This window comes from Natator depressus, chromosome 5 (genome assembly GCF_965152275.1).
Source record: "Natator depressus isolate rNatDep1 chromosome 5, rNatDep2.hap1, whole genome shotgun sequence".
Lineage (NCBI taxonomy): Eukaryota > Metazoa > Chordata > Testudines > Cheloniidae > Natator > Natator depressus.
In genome coordinates this window covers 72,212,467-72,228,745 of record NC_134238.1, presented here as the reverse complement: position 1 = coordinate 72,228,745, position 16,279 = coordinate 72,212,467, and positions in this window count along the sequence as shown.

Below are 16,279 nucleotides of genomic sequence, written 5' to 3'. Positions count from 1 at the left end.
GGTTTCATTGCATTTAGTAAGGAGTTTAAAACTGATTTAGTTAAACTGGTGCAAATTCTCCACTTTACAGAAGGCTCTAGTGGTACATAGGGCACTAGCCTGAGAGTCCAGAGAACAGAATTCTGCCACTGACTCATTGTAGAACCTTGAGCAAACAACATAATCTCTCAGTACCTCCGTGTCCCCAGCTGTAAAATGGGGTTAATAATATTCACCTTGTGAAGCACTGTGAAACCTATGGATGAAAAACACTACACAGTGCAAAGTATTATGATATCCCCTAGTCCCCAATAACTTGGCATCTTGCTGTTTGTTTTCTTCTCAGTGGCTTTGCACCTTCATTTTTATATTTGCTGAAGATCAGTAAAATGGTGAATCACAAAATAAAAGGAAAAATAGTGTGATTTTTGTGGACACAAGTCCAACAACTTTGGCCTCCATGAGAAGCAGAAATGCCAACACTGTAACTTTCCACCAGTTGTTGTAATCTCTGCACTGTTTAACTTGTTCGTTTGCTTTTCTGTTTTCAATTTCTAAATAACAACGTGTGCCAGATGAAACTGTGCGCTCCAGCAAGACTTGGGTTTTTTCACTGCGCTTGCCATAGAGGCAGAGAAACAACAGAACAGCAATGCCAAGATCTGTATTATCTGCAATTTGTTTTTTGTTATTAAAAAAGCCTGTACCTGAGCTGCAAGGATACAAATGGTACATGTTGTTCGTGAGCTTAGTCTTAAATTGTTTTTTCACATTCCTCCCAAGCCTGGGAAAGAGTTGTTTGTACTGCCAGGGTGTAGCCTTCCTGAGCTTAAAGCAGGCAGATCTGCCTGCAGTTACTCTGAGACTTCTGTTGTTTCATCAGTGCTGATCACCTCTAGGGTTAGGCCCCCATGCCTGTTCAATACTTGGGCTTTCTGATGAGATTGCAAATAAAGTTGACAACGGTCCTGAAGTTACGGATACTATCCACTAAGAAATTGGCTGAGACCACCAACTTATTTTACAGTCATTAGATAGCACTGATTTTTTTGTCACTACCAATTCAAAATCAGATGTGAACCAGTGCCCTGATGGCAAAAAGCTGTTTCCCATTATTACTAATCTTCTGAGCCATCTGTGGTACTCAGTCTGTCTCTGCTACTGCTTATTTACTGTTCTACCTCTTCCTACTGGTAGACCCTCAAAAATGAGGTGTATTAGGAAACATGTTTTACTCACACATCTTATTTAACATGTTGTTAAGCACCTACTGTAGAGAAAGACATGTTTAAAAAGCCAGCTGGTTACATGTTAATAATGTGTTACTTAAAATGTAAGTTAACGCAGCATTTGCTAACAGGAATAATTTTTCCCATTGTAGAAAATTTTCCATTCTCCAACACGCAGCTATCCCAACCTGTTCCCTGCAGGATTATAAAACTGTAATTGCTCTAGCCCTAAAAAACAACATCAGAATGGAAATTCTGTGGAAAATTTTATTTTCCTCCGGTGATTCTCCCTGTGTTTCAGTAAGACGCATGGGAAAGTACATGCAATTACCATGAGCATAACATGTTCTCTGGGTGGGAAGAAGGTTTCCCTCTGCTATGAAAACAAGCCACATCTTGCTGAGCTGCCCCCGCGCAACTTTCAGGTTCAGCCCCTGAGTAATGCAATTTTTTAATCTCACTTTGAGTGCCACGTGTTGGCCTTCTAACTCATGTGTTTTTTAGGAAGCCCTCAGAGCAGAAGCCAGAAAATTAAACCTTCCCTTCACTCCCCAAACACGTGCCTCAACACAAACCACATATTTACTGTCAGCAATCCAACTAATTAAATGTGCCAAGGAAGTGGGTTTCTGCCACTGTGTCTTTCTGCATCCAAGGACATGGCTTTATACTTAACTGAAGGCTTGTCAATACTGGAATTTTAACTTAGTTTGGATTTAGTTTGCCCTAAAGGTGTCTTGTGTCCACCATACACCACCTTTTTTGAAAGTGAATTATTTGGTGTCTTAGGTCAATGGAGTATGCAGAAGTCTTCCAGGGGCTACTCAACTCGTCTAGCTCAGTGTTTCTCAACCTGGGGCTTGCAGCCCCCAGGACGGTCACGGGATGGGTTTAGCGGGATTGCAAGTGCAGGGCCAATATTGGGGGTGGCAAACAGGACAATTGCCTGGGGCCCTACGCCACTGGGGGCCCTGCGAAGCTAAGTTACATGCTTCAGCCCTCCTGCCTGGGGCTTGAGCTTCAAAGAAGGCTCACAAGTGAAAAACAGGTTCAAATATCACACTGAAATGTAAGTACAATATTTAGATTCCAATTGATTTATAATTATATGGTAAAAATGAGAAAGTAAGCAGTTTTTCAGTAATAGCGTGCTGTGACACTTTAGTATTTTTATGTCTGATTTTGTAAGCAACTAGTTTTTAAGTGAGGTGAAATTTGGGGTACGCAAGACAAGTCAGACTCCTGAAAGGGGTACAGTAGTCTGGAAAGGTTGAGAACCACTGTTTTAGATCACAGTAGTCCTCCTTGGGACAGGAGTAACTCCATGTCACAGTGAGTTTGTTCCTTTAAGGTTCATGTAGCCGAATTACTAACTACTTTGCTGCTGATAGGCCTCCAGTTACTATCCCACACTGCATTGCTTCACACCTTCATCTAGTCAAGATGTGCATTGCTTCACAGCTGGCTTAAACTGTTTTAGTATCTGTGTGCCACTCAACAGCTCCAGGGTCATCTTAACTAGCTGTCACATCTCCATTTATAATGCTGGCAGGCAGCCAGGCGTGCCCCTTTTTTTGATACTAGGTAGGAGGGAGTTCATATACTCATGAAAGCAGCCATGCCCCCTGTGCATCTGCATAGATCCCTTCAGAGGTCCTAGATCTGATTATCTTCTTTGGAAAGCTGCATTTTCAGTCCCAGCTGGAGAACCATCACTAGAATGCAGATATCTGTGAGACACTGTTAGAGTAAATGAAGGTGAGGGGCCATTCCCGGAGCTGATTTCAGGTTTACCAATAAAAAGATGAAGTTCAGTGTGAAGACATAGGACTAAACCATGTTTTAACCATCTGCATTGCAAGGCTACTGAGTACTGAGGAAATGGTTGGGTTGTCTTTGGATTCCTTGGCACTGGTTATTTTTGCAGTGCAGACAGGACCTTGGAGGAAAGAGGGCTGAAGAGTCTGGGTTTGCTGGCATTAAGAGTCAGACCATTCCTGGTGGGAAAATGCCATTTGAAAGTGCCCTCTTCTTGAGGGTGGTGTACAAAGCCACTTTGGAGTACATTCATTTAGAAACGAGGCAGCAGGAAGAGTGTGAGCTCCTAGGTTCCAGTTCCTCAGCTGATGTAAATTGGTGTCATTCCATTGCTTTCAATTGAGCTATTGCCATTTTACACCAGCTGAGGATCTGGCCCTTAGTTTAAACCTCAGATTATGGTAAATCTAGTCTTCCCTTAAGCTGTCACAACCAGCTGTTTACGCTGTTGTAGCAAGGGAAGTCTATTTACTGTTTAAGAGAAACTTCCAAGTCTAGAATTGTCTACATTCCATCAATAAGAAGCATTAGAATCACTGAGGATGGTGTGAGTGTGAGAGAAACCTCTACCACACCACTATGAAAGTGAAAAGAAATTGTGCGCTCCTCTAGCCTTTACCACCCCACTTCCTCTTCATTTCCAGCTTTTTCATATCATTGCTTCAGCCCTTGATGAATTCAAGTATGCCATCGTCATCACATTAGAGATCTGATTAAGGATGATTCATTTGAATCTATTTTCAGATTTTTATAATCTACTGGGAAAATTAAACCTTGGGTTTAACTCTGATTCTGGACCCCACTCTGGAAAATCAGCTTAACTGGCTACCTGGAGGTTCTCACTAGGGAAGGGGAATTCCCAGGTGTTCTAGAGCTGATATAGCAACCAACATTCCCTCCTAGACTCTAGTGTACAGGATGCTCCTGAGACAAAGGAGGCACACGTGGGCATGTCTGTGTTATGGCACTCCCCAGCCGCTGCAAGGCCTTCTGGGACTATGGGTAGCCAGTCTTTGGGTTGCTGTAACTCAGAGGTCTCAAAGACACGGCCCACGGGCCGCATGCGGCCCGCAGAGTTATTTTCTGTGGCCCCCGCCATAGGCGCCAACTCCACTGGCAACCAAGCTCCCCTCCCCCCGGCCCTTCCCGAGCCCACCATGTCCCCGCTCCTCTGCCTACCTCCCAGCACTTCCTGCCACCAAACAGCTGTTTGGAGGCGCATAGGACTTTCCTGGAGGGAGGGGGGAGGACCGGGGACGCAGCAGGCTCAGGGGAGGAGATGGAGAAGAGGCGGGGCTGGGGCGGGGATTTGGGGAAGGGGTTGGAATAGGGGCAGGGAGGGGGCAGAGACTTTGGGGAAGGGGTTGGAATGGGGGTGGGGAAGGGGTGGGAAGAGGCGGGGCAGGGGTGGGGCCTCATGGAAGGGGTGGAGTGGGGGGTGGGGCGAGGCGAGGGGCAGGGGGAGGGCTTTAACCGAAGTAATTCTAAAGTAAATGCGTGTTTTGTCATTTGAGTGAGGTGCATGACTGAGTTTATATTTTATTAAAACTCCTCTTTGCATTACAGTTTAAAAAAAGTTAATACATTGACTTTTAATAGCAAACTATATTATTCATTTTTTTCATTTTTCACTATACTTTTGTATCGTTGTATGAAAAGGTTTCAGTGATGCGGCCCTCGGGCCAACGTACTAGTCCTCATGTGGCCCTCATGGTGATTTGAGTTTGAGATCCCTGCTGTAACTCATGGCAAGGGCCAAATCATTCCTGGCCTGTCCCAAGAGCCAATGACCACAATGGTGGTATGAAGTTATCTTTCTCTTACCTCTGGGTCCTGTGCCAAGTATAGTGTGGTCAGACAGAGATCTGGTCCAATAGATTTTTTTGTTTTGTTTTTGCTTTGTTTGTTTGTTGGCCAGATTAGATCACATAGTGAGTAAACAGAAAAACTTCCACTTGGGTAGCCTTTTAACCTGGGAATTGTATTTTTGCATGCATTAAGATAATTTTTAGATCCACCCATGTGAGCGTGGATAATGAAAACACACTCATTCTAAAACTTCAGGATTGTCTTAACTCAGGGATAACCTAATTAGGAATAAGTAGTTGAGAAAATAAGTTTTTGAGTTTTTTAAACTCTTTATTGTAACTGTGACAAGAATATACATGTACATAATGCTTTCCTTTTGTTTCCAGTAACAAAGCAAAGGTGGGCACAATAACTGTATAATAACATCCAAGGGGCACAAAGCCATACAGCAGGGGTAAGTCCTCGAATCAAATGTTATTGGAGGAGGCGCCAACCTATAACATTTAGCCCAGGGGTTAGAGAATTGACCTGAGATGTGGGAGAGCCAAATTCACTCTCCCCACCCCTTGCCATGGGGGGAGACTATTTGAGCAGGGGGCTCCCATCTCTCAGGAGAGTGCTCCAACCACTGAGCGATGGGATATTCAGTGTGGGGCTCCCTCAGTGTCTCCTATTCAAGCTGTTCCACTCTGGGTGAATAATGAGAGCCATTGGAGCAAGGGGTTGGAGCTGGGGTCTTCCACCTCCTGCATTTGTGCTTCAGTTTGTCCACATGTAATAAGGGAATGTATTTCTTCCCTACTTCACAGGGATACATTCATTTAATGCAGGGGTGGGCAAACTATGGCTCAGGGGCCATATCTGGACCACCAGCCGATTTAATCTGGCTCCAGCCAAGGAGCAGGGTCGGGAGCCCCTCTGTGCAAACATGCCGTGACTCCACGCGGCTCCCGGAAACAGCGGCATGTCCCCCCTCCAGTTCCTATGCTTAGTGGCATCCAGGGGGTTCTGCGTACTGCCCCTGCCCCAAGCGCCGAGTGGGGACATGGCACTGCTTCCGGGAGCTGCTTGAGGTAAGCGCCGGCCGAAACCTGCACCTCTGAGCCCCTCCTGCGTTCCAACCTCCTGCCCCAGCCCTGATCCCCCTCCCGGCCTCCAAACCCCTCGATCCCAGGCCAGAGCACCCTCCTGCATCCCAAACCCCTCATCCGCAGCCCCACCCCAGAGCCGGCACCCCCAGCTGGAGCCCTCACCCCCCTCCCACACCCCAACCTGGAGCCCCCTCCCACACCCTGAACTCCTCATTTCTGGTCCCACCCCAGAGCCAACTCCCCCAGCCTGAGTCCTCACCCCCTCCTGCACCCCAACCCCAATTTCGTGAGCATTCATGGCCCGCCGTACAATTTCCATACCCAGATGTGGCCCTCGGGCCAAAAAATTTGCCCACCCCTGATTTAATGAAGCGCTTTCAGGTTTTTGACAGATGTGTTATAGAAGCTCGTAGTATTACGGAGGCACCTAGTAGCGACTTCGTAGTTAGGGCTGTGTTCTAAAATGGGATATAATTTCCAAATTTTTTTCTAAAATAGGTTGCCAATGAGGGTTAAATTTTGCACCCTGTTTGTTTTTATGCCTTTTGAATTTTCTGCATAGTTTTTGCTTGGTTTCTCTTCATACATATGAAAAGGAAAAATGAAGCCCTTATAAAGATCATTAATAATCATCATAATAAATAAATATTGACCAGAAAGAGTCCTACAAAAATTGGAAACTAGGTCAAATTACAATGGATGAATATAAACAAACATAAGCTTGTAGGGACAAAATTAGAAAGGCCAAGGCATAAAATGAGCTAAGGACACAAAGATTAACAAGAAAACATTTTACAAATACATTAGAAGCAAGAGGAAGACTGAGGACAGGGGTAGGCCCTTTACACAAAGGCAATAACAGCAAATGTGGAAATGGCAGACATGCTAAATGACATTTTGTTTCAGTTTTCACCAGAAAGGTTAGCAGTGATCAAATGACTAACAGTGAACACCAGTGTAAATGGGGTAGGATCTGCGGCTAAAATATGGAAGGAACAAGTTAAGAATTATTTAGACAAGTTACATGTCTTCAAGTGGGCAGGGCCTGATGAAATACTTCCTAGAATACTTACGGAACTGGCTGAAGAGAACTCATGGAAAATGGGAGAGATCCCAGAGGGCTGGAAAAGGGCAAATATAGTACCTATTTATAAAAAGGGGAATAAGGATAACCCAGGGAATAATAGATCACTCAACTTAACTTCGGTACTCGGAAAGGTAATGGAGCAAATCGTCAATCAATCATTTTGTAAGAACCTAGAAGATAAGAAGGTAATAAGAAACAGTGAAGAACAAATCATGTCAAACCAATCTAATACCCTCCTTTGACAGGGCAACAAGCCTTGTGAATAGGGAGTAAATAGTAGATGTGATGTATCTTCACTTTTGTAAGGCTTTTGATACTGTCTCACATGACCTTCTCATAAGCAAACAAGGAAATATAGTCTAGACAAGCCTACTATGAGATGGGTACGCAACTGGTTAGAGAACCATACTCAGAGTAGTTATCAATGGTTCACAGTCAAGCTGGAAGGGATTATTGAGTGGGATCCCACAGGGATCTGTCCTGGATCCAGTTCTGTTAAATATCTTCATAAATGATTTGGATAATGGCATAGAGAGCACACTTATAAAGTTTGCGAACGATAGCAAGCTGGGAGGGGTTGCAAGTGCTTTGGAGGATAAGGATTAAAATTCAAAATGATCTTGACAAATTGGAGAAATGGTCTGAAATAAATAGGATGAAATTCATAAGGACAAATGCAAAGTACTCCACTTTGGAATGAATAATCAACTGCACAAACACAAAATGGAAAATGACTGCCTAGAAAAGAGTAGTGCAGAAAAGGATCTGGGGGTCATAGTGTATCTCAAACTAAATATGAGTCAACAATGTAAAACTATTGCAAAAAGAGCAAACATCATACTGGTATGTATTAGCAGGAGTGTTGTAAGCAACACACAAGAAGTAATTTTTCTACTCTACTCAGCACTGATTAGGCCTCAACTGGAGTACTGTGTCCAGTTCTGGGCACCACACTTCAGGAAATCTGTGGATAAATTGGAGAAAGTCCAGAGGAGAACAACAAAAATTATTAAAGATCTAGAAAATATGACCTATGAGGAAAGATTGAAATAAATGGGTTTGTTTCATCTGGAGAAGAGAAGACTGAGGTGGAGACTGGTAGCAGTCTTCAAGTATGTAAAAGGTTGTATAAAGAGAAGGTGATAAATAGTTCTCCTTATTCACAGAGGACAGGACCAGAAGTAAAGGTCTTAAATTGCAGCAAGGGAGATTTAGTTTAGACATTAGGAAAAACTTCCTGTCAGGGTAGTTAAGCACTAGAATAAATTACCAAGGGAGGTTGTGGAATCTCCATCATTGGACGTTTTTAAGAACAGGTTAGACAAACACCTGTCAGGGATGGTCTAGAAAGATAATACTTAGTCCTGCCTCAGTGCAGGGGACTGGACTAGAAAACTTATCAAGATCCCTTCCACTCCTACATTTCTATTATTCTATTCTGTGATTGATACTGCGGTAGTTATTAGGCCTCATCTAGATAAAGCCCCCTTGCGCTACGCACTATATAAATTGTAACCCTTCTGCCCATCAGAGTTGGCAGCAACAAGGGCTGGGTTCAATATCTAGGGGATCCATTCCAATAACACAATGCAAACCGGCTCGAGCCCCCACCCAGTGACCTGGGACAAATATATACCACCCCCGCTGGGCACCTCCAAGAGGCAATACTTCCCCTCTCGCAAGCACATAGTCTGAGTGTAGCAAAAAGCCTTTTAATAACAGAGAGAAACAATGTGGCATTATGTTGGGGAAACACCACCAACAGGATTCATAACACAACCCATGAGCAAAAAAACCACCCCAAGCAAATTGGGGCATGCCCCTTTCCCTCGGGTTCTTGAGTCCCAGCACCCAAACGTCTCTTGAGTCCAGCAATCCACAAATCACCTAAAGTCCAAAAAGTCCAGCCCCAGAGTTCAAAAGTTCATCTGCATAGTGTTACTCCCCAGTCTGGCTAAAATGTGCCTGTGTGTGGGGAAAAGGGGCAAGGGGCACCTTACGTGTCCTGAAGCTGACTGCCCCACAGGGCTCTGCTCTGCTACGCTGTCTCACGAACGGCTCTGCTCCACCACGACCGGCTCCGCTCTGCACCGCTCGCCGTCTCACAAACAGCTCTGCTCAGCTCGCCGTCTCACGAACACACCGCTGTCTCACGAACGGCTCCACTCCACCACGACCGGCTCTGCTCTGCACCGCTCGCTGTCTCAAGAACAGCTCTGCTCAGCTGGCTGTCTCATGAATGGCTCCGCTCTGCACAGCTCGCCGTCTCACGAACACACCGCTGTCTCACAGACAGCTCCGCTCCACCACGACCGGCTCCACTCCGCACAGCTCGCCGTCTCACGAACAGTTCTGCTCAGCTCGCCGTCTCACAAACACACCGCTGCACTCTAGATCTTCCGGCTCCCCACTACTTGACACAGTGCTCAGTGATTTCAGCTCATAGTAGTGGGGGCCTTAGTGCTGGTGCACCTTAAGGCCAAAGTGAATGCAGCATAGTACCTGTAGCAAGACTCTTAATAGACCCAAAATTAGCTCTGACATTCCACAGTGGAGAGAGACAGAGGTGCAATTGGTGCTTCAGGCCCTCACAAAGGGGCCCACACCACCAGGTACTAATACCTGTCTCAAATCTCTCTCCATTCACACAGTTTTGGAACCCATGACCCTTGCCTAGCGAGTGCTACTTAGTTGATGGTGAGTCCCTCCATCATAGCAAAAGGCCAAGTACAGTTCCAAGCACAGTTCCCATAATCAGGTAATAACAATTTATTCTTCCTGCCCCAATAACAGAGACACTGGGGATCCCACAGCAGCCGAAGTGACCATTTGGGCAGCTATGGCCTCAGTCTAGGCGGCGTGGGTGTGCCTATGCAAATGAGATCAGCCCCTGAAGTTTTTTTTTCCACAACTTGCCACACCTCACCACCAGATGTCAGGGTGGAGCTCATCCTGACACTGCTTACAAAATTATACAGTAAATTATAATCCCTGCTCCAAAGAGTTTACAATCTAAAATACTGGATTTAGAGCTAATGGATTGGATACAGTACTGGTCTGTATTGGATGAGATTAAAATCAGTAAAATCTCCACTGTATTAAAAAGTCAAGAATGGTGGTTACACCCCAAATTCTCCATTTGCAACTTTTGCATTTCTAAGTGGTTTGTAACCAGGCAATGAAATCAAAGATCTCCCACATTCACTGAGAGCTCATCTGCATGAACAAGGTGTGTTGGAGGAGGCTGGTTAATAATATTCACGGACATTTTTTTAACAGATAAACCATAATGAGCCACCAGATAAACTCCAAATATCAGAGGGAAATACCACATCTTTTCTACTCTAGGTGGTCCAAGAGCATTTAACTGTATTGTAGACTGATAAGGGTAATGATACTTTGCATTTACACAGCACCTTTGTTGTAGAATCTGAGCTCTTCTCACAAACATTAATGAACTCAGCCTCACAAATCCCTGTGAGGTAAGTAAATCTGCATTTCTGATGAAGAAACCGAGGCACAAAAAGGTTAAGTGGCTTGCCCCAGGTCACAGAAGAAGTTTTTGGTGGACCTTAGAACAGGACCCGGCCCTCCTGATTCCAAGCCATCCTCCTTAACCACAAGTTATCAAAAGTCAGAAGCTTATGGTATTTACTGCTTGGAGACACTGACCCTGAGCTGGAGCCAGTGTTCTCTCTCCGCAGACTGATGCCCAAGATGGATAGATCATATTTCAGAAGTAATATGATGACTAAGATGAGAATAAACTAGTATATAAGAAGGTTCATAATGAAGATGAGGTTCTTCCTGAGGAGTACTGTGATAACAGCAAAAAGGAAGTAAGCAATGGAGTGTGAGTAGGACAGGAGCCTCATAGATAAGATAGTGGGCAAATACTTCTCTGTCAACCAACAGAAATTTCACCATGAAGGGGTCCAACTTTTGGATTCTAACAGAACTGACTCTTTAGTAATTGTGGATCACAGCTAGATAGAATTATGAGTTACTAGCCAGTGTTTTTATGGTAGTGTTCTCTACTATTGAAAGTTCAGAGATCTGCCTTATATTCCTATCTCTACGATTTGCTCTATGACCTTGTTTGAGCAAGTTTCTTAACCTCGCTCTTTTTCCTATATATAAAATGGGGACAGTAAAGGTTACTGTTGCATCAGCAACTTTGTTGACTGGCAGTGTTAACCCATTGTACAATCCTTTGTCCACTTATGGCACTAGATAAACAATAATCCAGTTTGTGAGGATTCCAAAAGGGAGTGAAATTATATCTGAAAAGAAAATCTGAGGTCATGCGACTGGCCTCTTGACTAGGGACTGAGGGTGTTTTGTAAGATTATCTGACATCTCTCAAGATGTGCTGAACATCTGTAACTGCCATCAAATCTGATCCTGCTCCTACTGAAATCACTGTGAGTTTTGCCATTATGAGTTACTACTCCCATGTGAATGGCAGTAGCACTGGATTCAGTGGAAGTTGACCCTTTTCTCTCCCTTTGACAACTGAGCAGCTTGTACAATATCCAGTGCACCTGTGTAGCACCCATTGGGCTGGCAGGGATGCAGTAACTCTTCTCCATTTAGTGTTCATTCATCGTTATCCATTAACTTTCATGCACAGCACAGGAGACAAAATGTTCTTCCAGTAGGTGAATAGGTCAATACCCTCTGCCTTAGCCAGGATCCCAAGCACATGGATGATTTTGTTATGCTCCTGATTTTAAATTCTTGGTATCCATGTCCATAAGATGGGTGTTGCTTCACGGCCACTTTGTCTTCATGGAGCAAAATTTATGATCATCATGCAGGAATCTGTTTCCTGCTTCCCACAAACTCAAGCCTCTGTTCTGGCCAAATTTCAACTCTGGCTGTTACTGCCTGCCTATATGCAATTCCCATGTAGCTTCAGCTGTATTCAGTGCTCTTCACTTCCTGTCCTAAGCTGCTGAGTAGTGTTACTTTAATTGACAAGCAGCTCTTGTGTTTCATTCCAGAGGTGACATTTCAGTTATGGGTGGAGTGATCCCTATATATCATAAAACTCTTGCAGCAGCAGAACCAGGAAGGTTTTCATACTCTGCGGTGAAACCAATCCTTATTTGTCCAGAAATGCCTCAGACAGTGCAAACATGCCAAACCATTTCAAAAGAGTTGTCTTTATATTTTTAGCAACTTACTTGCCACTGGCTTGTGCCTGTGGATTGTGGCATTAACTCACACTCTTCCCCTCCTCATCCTCCATTCTATCTTATTCTCTCCCCTCTTCCCTCACCCTCTTTTGTCTCTCAATTTCTCTTCCTCCCCTTCTTCATCCACATCTCTCCTTGCTTTGGGTTTATGTCCCCTTTAGGCTGCAACCAGTAGAGGGGAACCTGATTGCATACACTGAAGCACCTCTGACAGTGATTCTTCATGCAGTGGAGGATGGACAGAGACACACTTTCTGTGATGGTATATAGATTGGTCTACAGTGTCCTTCTCTCCAGCTTCTAGCCGTACCTATTCTGTTTTTCAACGCTGATACCAGGTAAGTAAATGTACTGAGTTCCCAATGTCCGCTGTCTTCCCCTGACAAAGACTTCTTTGCCTTCTTTTCCCCTGCCAGACCCTTCTTACAGGTCTTGTCTTGGGTATATGCGGCATTCGCAGTTTGATGTGTATTTATGTATCTGAAATGTTGGAGTGCATTTCCAAGTAAAATGTATTTCAGTGGAGTTTAATGTGCGCCTATTTATAGCTTTCAAATGCTGGAAAGTAGAGAAAAGCTAGCACATTGCCATGTGCTACGCAAGATGCTTGGGTGAAAGACTAACCAGCATCTCAAAATCATTTTGTGACAGAGGCTGTGAGAACAACGCAGAGGGAAACTGTCTGTTCCTGGGATGAGAGTGGGGGGTGAGTGCCTGCATCATAAGGAACCCTAACACCAGTTTACAGTTCTGTTCATGTGTTGGGGGAAACTGACTTCCTGCCTTCAGCCAGTCTTGATGCTGCGATTCAGCTGTGGCTTGTGTATATACAGAGGAGGGCTGACATTAAAAAGGGCAAGAAATTGCACTGTAGAATGAAGCGTTAATGAAATCTACAAGTCCCTCTCTTGGACTCATTTTGAAGGCTAGGTCCCTTCCTTACTACAGTGAGGATCCTCAAGAGAGACACCATAGCTGAGTAGAGCAAGGGGAGAGAGAGCCTACAGGGATTATTATATATTTATTCTTCCACATGCAAGATGTGCAACCCAAGAAATGATAGAAATAAGCAGTTATTTTAAAGCTAGAGGCCAGATCCCGATGTCCTTAGTAAGATAAAAATCCCCATTGCCTTCAAGGGGAGTTGTTCAGGGTCAATCCCTAGCACTGTAAAATGTAAGCTTATCTGCTACCCAACATGCCAGGTAAAGTGACCCAGTGCTGTGCCAAGTGTCTGACACATCACATATACCAAGGTGATCTTGAGGGAACACAATGGGAATCGAACCTTTCCATACAAACACCAACATCATTAACGGCTAAAGTCCATATAAACTCCACCTGGCTTCTGAGAAAGGCCAGCTGAGGTGTGTGGTACAATAGCTGGATGAAGTTTCTAATGCCTCTACTAGCTCACACTTTGAGTCTTCTTGGTGCCAGGTCTGAGAACTCTTCCTTTAGTAGGCAAATCTTTTAATTCAGAATATCATAAAAAATAGTGCACACATTAAATACAAATATTATATCTTCACTTTGGAGGATAGAAACATTTTAAAAATTCATCTGTAAATTTCAATATAACTGGTGCAATAAATAAATAAATTAAATAAAATATGTATTCAGAATGCTAAACTCATTTTGTTTGACTGTCTTCATTTTCCACTTTTCCAACAGATTAGTTTGAGAGTGGAAATATTTTCTGAAGAGTGTATTTGGGTCACTATTTTGAGAAAGTGAATTGTGATTTCCTAATCACTGTTATTTGCACAAGAATCAGATTCTAAGAGTTGTATTCAGCCAGTTGGGAAGCAGTTTGGATTTTCAATGCTCACAAACAAGCCATAGTTCAAGAACTGTTCGCAGAAATTTTGCATACCATTTTGAACAACAAATACAGTGGTGAAAGTTACAATCTGTTTGTGGACAATTTGCCAGCAGTAATTAAAGATGAATTGGTTGAATATATTAAGCAATATGAATCATTTTCTAATCTAAAGGAGCTATGTTTAAATAATAATTCTAGCTTCACTGGCTCTGTAAAGTTAAATGAGAGTGTAACTACAGCTAAATCATGTGTTTTGATGCAGGACAAGGTATTATGTAATGACCTGGCTAGTGTGTATACCATTGCCCTCTAATGGGACAGAATTAGCAGGACAGTCTATGACACACCATTGATTAATTCTAATAGAAAATCATTTTTAGCTCACATGGTAGCAGTGTGTGCTTTTGGAGCAGAAGGATCTGAGTTCTCCTAATGTCATTATAAAGTTCCGAATGGCCAGAATATGCTATATAATGAAAACTTAGGTCCTAGATGTGAAATCCTACAATATTATCTACCAAAGAGGGAAACAGAGTTGCTGTTATGTACAAATAAGCAATACTTTGTTTAACACTCAAATAGCATATAACTGGTATAAATGCATCATATGAAAGTTTTAAATTCTCTATTAAGAAATACTGTACCTGTTCAAATGGAAACATGGCCCCTTTCTGCTGTCTGGAACTTGACTTTTTTGTAGTTTAGTGACACACTGTCTACACTAAGGTGTGAGAACAGTGGGCCAGACCCAAAAGCTGATTTAGTCCAGGGGAGTCACAATGGAAAAAAACTCCAGTTGATTTCAGTGGGAGCAGGACTGAAGTATTGATTTTTACACCTTTACACCTTATCTTTGGATATCTGTAGGTCTAATCTGGAGGCATAAATGTGCATATTGGCAGGTGAGCATAAGGTCTAAACACAGTGGATCTAATTTACCTCGATTTCAGTAAGGCATTTGAAACGGTTCCACATGGGGAATTATTAGTTAAATTGGAAAAGATGGGAATCAATATGAAAACTGAAAGGTGGATAAGGAACTGGTTAAAGGGGAGACTACAACAGGTCACACTGAAAGGTGAACTGTCAGGCTGGAGGGAGGTTACTAGTGGAGTTCCTCAGGGATCGGTTTTGGGACCAATCTTATTTAATCTTTTAATTACTGACCTTGGCACAGAAAGTGGGAGTGTGCTAATAAAGTTTGCGGATGACCCAAAGCTGGGAGGAATTGCCAATACAGAGAAGGACCGGGATATCATACAGGAAGATCTGGATGACCTTGTAAACTGGAGTAATAGTAATAGGATGAAATTTAATAGTGAAAAGTGCAAGGTCATGCATTTAGGGATTAATAACAAGAATTTTTGTTATAAGCTGGGGACGCATCAGTTGGAAGTAACAGAGGAGGAGAAGGACCTCGGAGTATTGGTTGATCACAGGATGACGATGAGCCGCCAATGTGATATGGCCACGAAAAAAGCTAATGTGGTCTTGGGATGCATCAGGCGAGATATTTCCAGTAGAGATAAGACGGTGTTGGTACCATTATATAAGGCACCGGTGAGACCTAATCTGGAATATTGTGTGCAGTTCTGGTCTCCCATGTTTAAGAAGGATGAATTCAAACTGGAACAGCTACAGAAATGGGCTACTAGGATGATCAGAGGAATGGAAAACCTGTCTTATGAAAGGAGACTCAAAGAGCTTGGCTTGTTTAGCCTAACCAAAAGAAGGCTGAGGGGAGATATGATTGCTCTCTATAAATATATCAGAGGGATAAATACCAGGGAGGGAGAGGAATTATTTAAGTGTAACCCTTCTGCCCGTCAGAGTTGGCAGCAACAAGGGCCGGGTTCAATATCTAGGGGATCCATTCCAATAACACAATGCAAACCGGCTCGAGCCCCCACCCAGTGACCTGGGACAAATATATACCACCCCCGCTGGGCGCCTCCAAGAGGCAATACTTCCCCTCTCGCAAGCACATAGTCTGAGTGTAGCAAAAAGCCTTTTAATAACAGAGAGAAACAATGTGGCATTATGTTGGGGAAACACCACCAACAGGATTCATAACACAACCCATGAGCAAAAAAAAAACAACCCACCCCAAGCAAATTGGGGCATGCCCCTTTCCCTTTGGTTCTTGAGTCCAGCAACCCCAAATCACCCAAAGTCCCAAAAGTCTCTGTCCCTGGTCAGGGCAGCCCCAGAGTTAGAAAGTTTATCTGCGGAGCTTTACC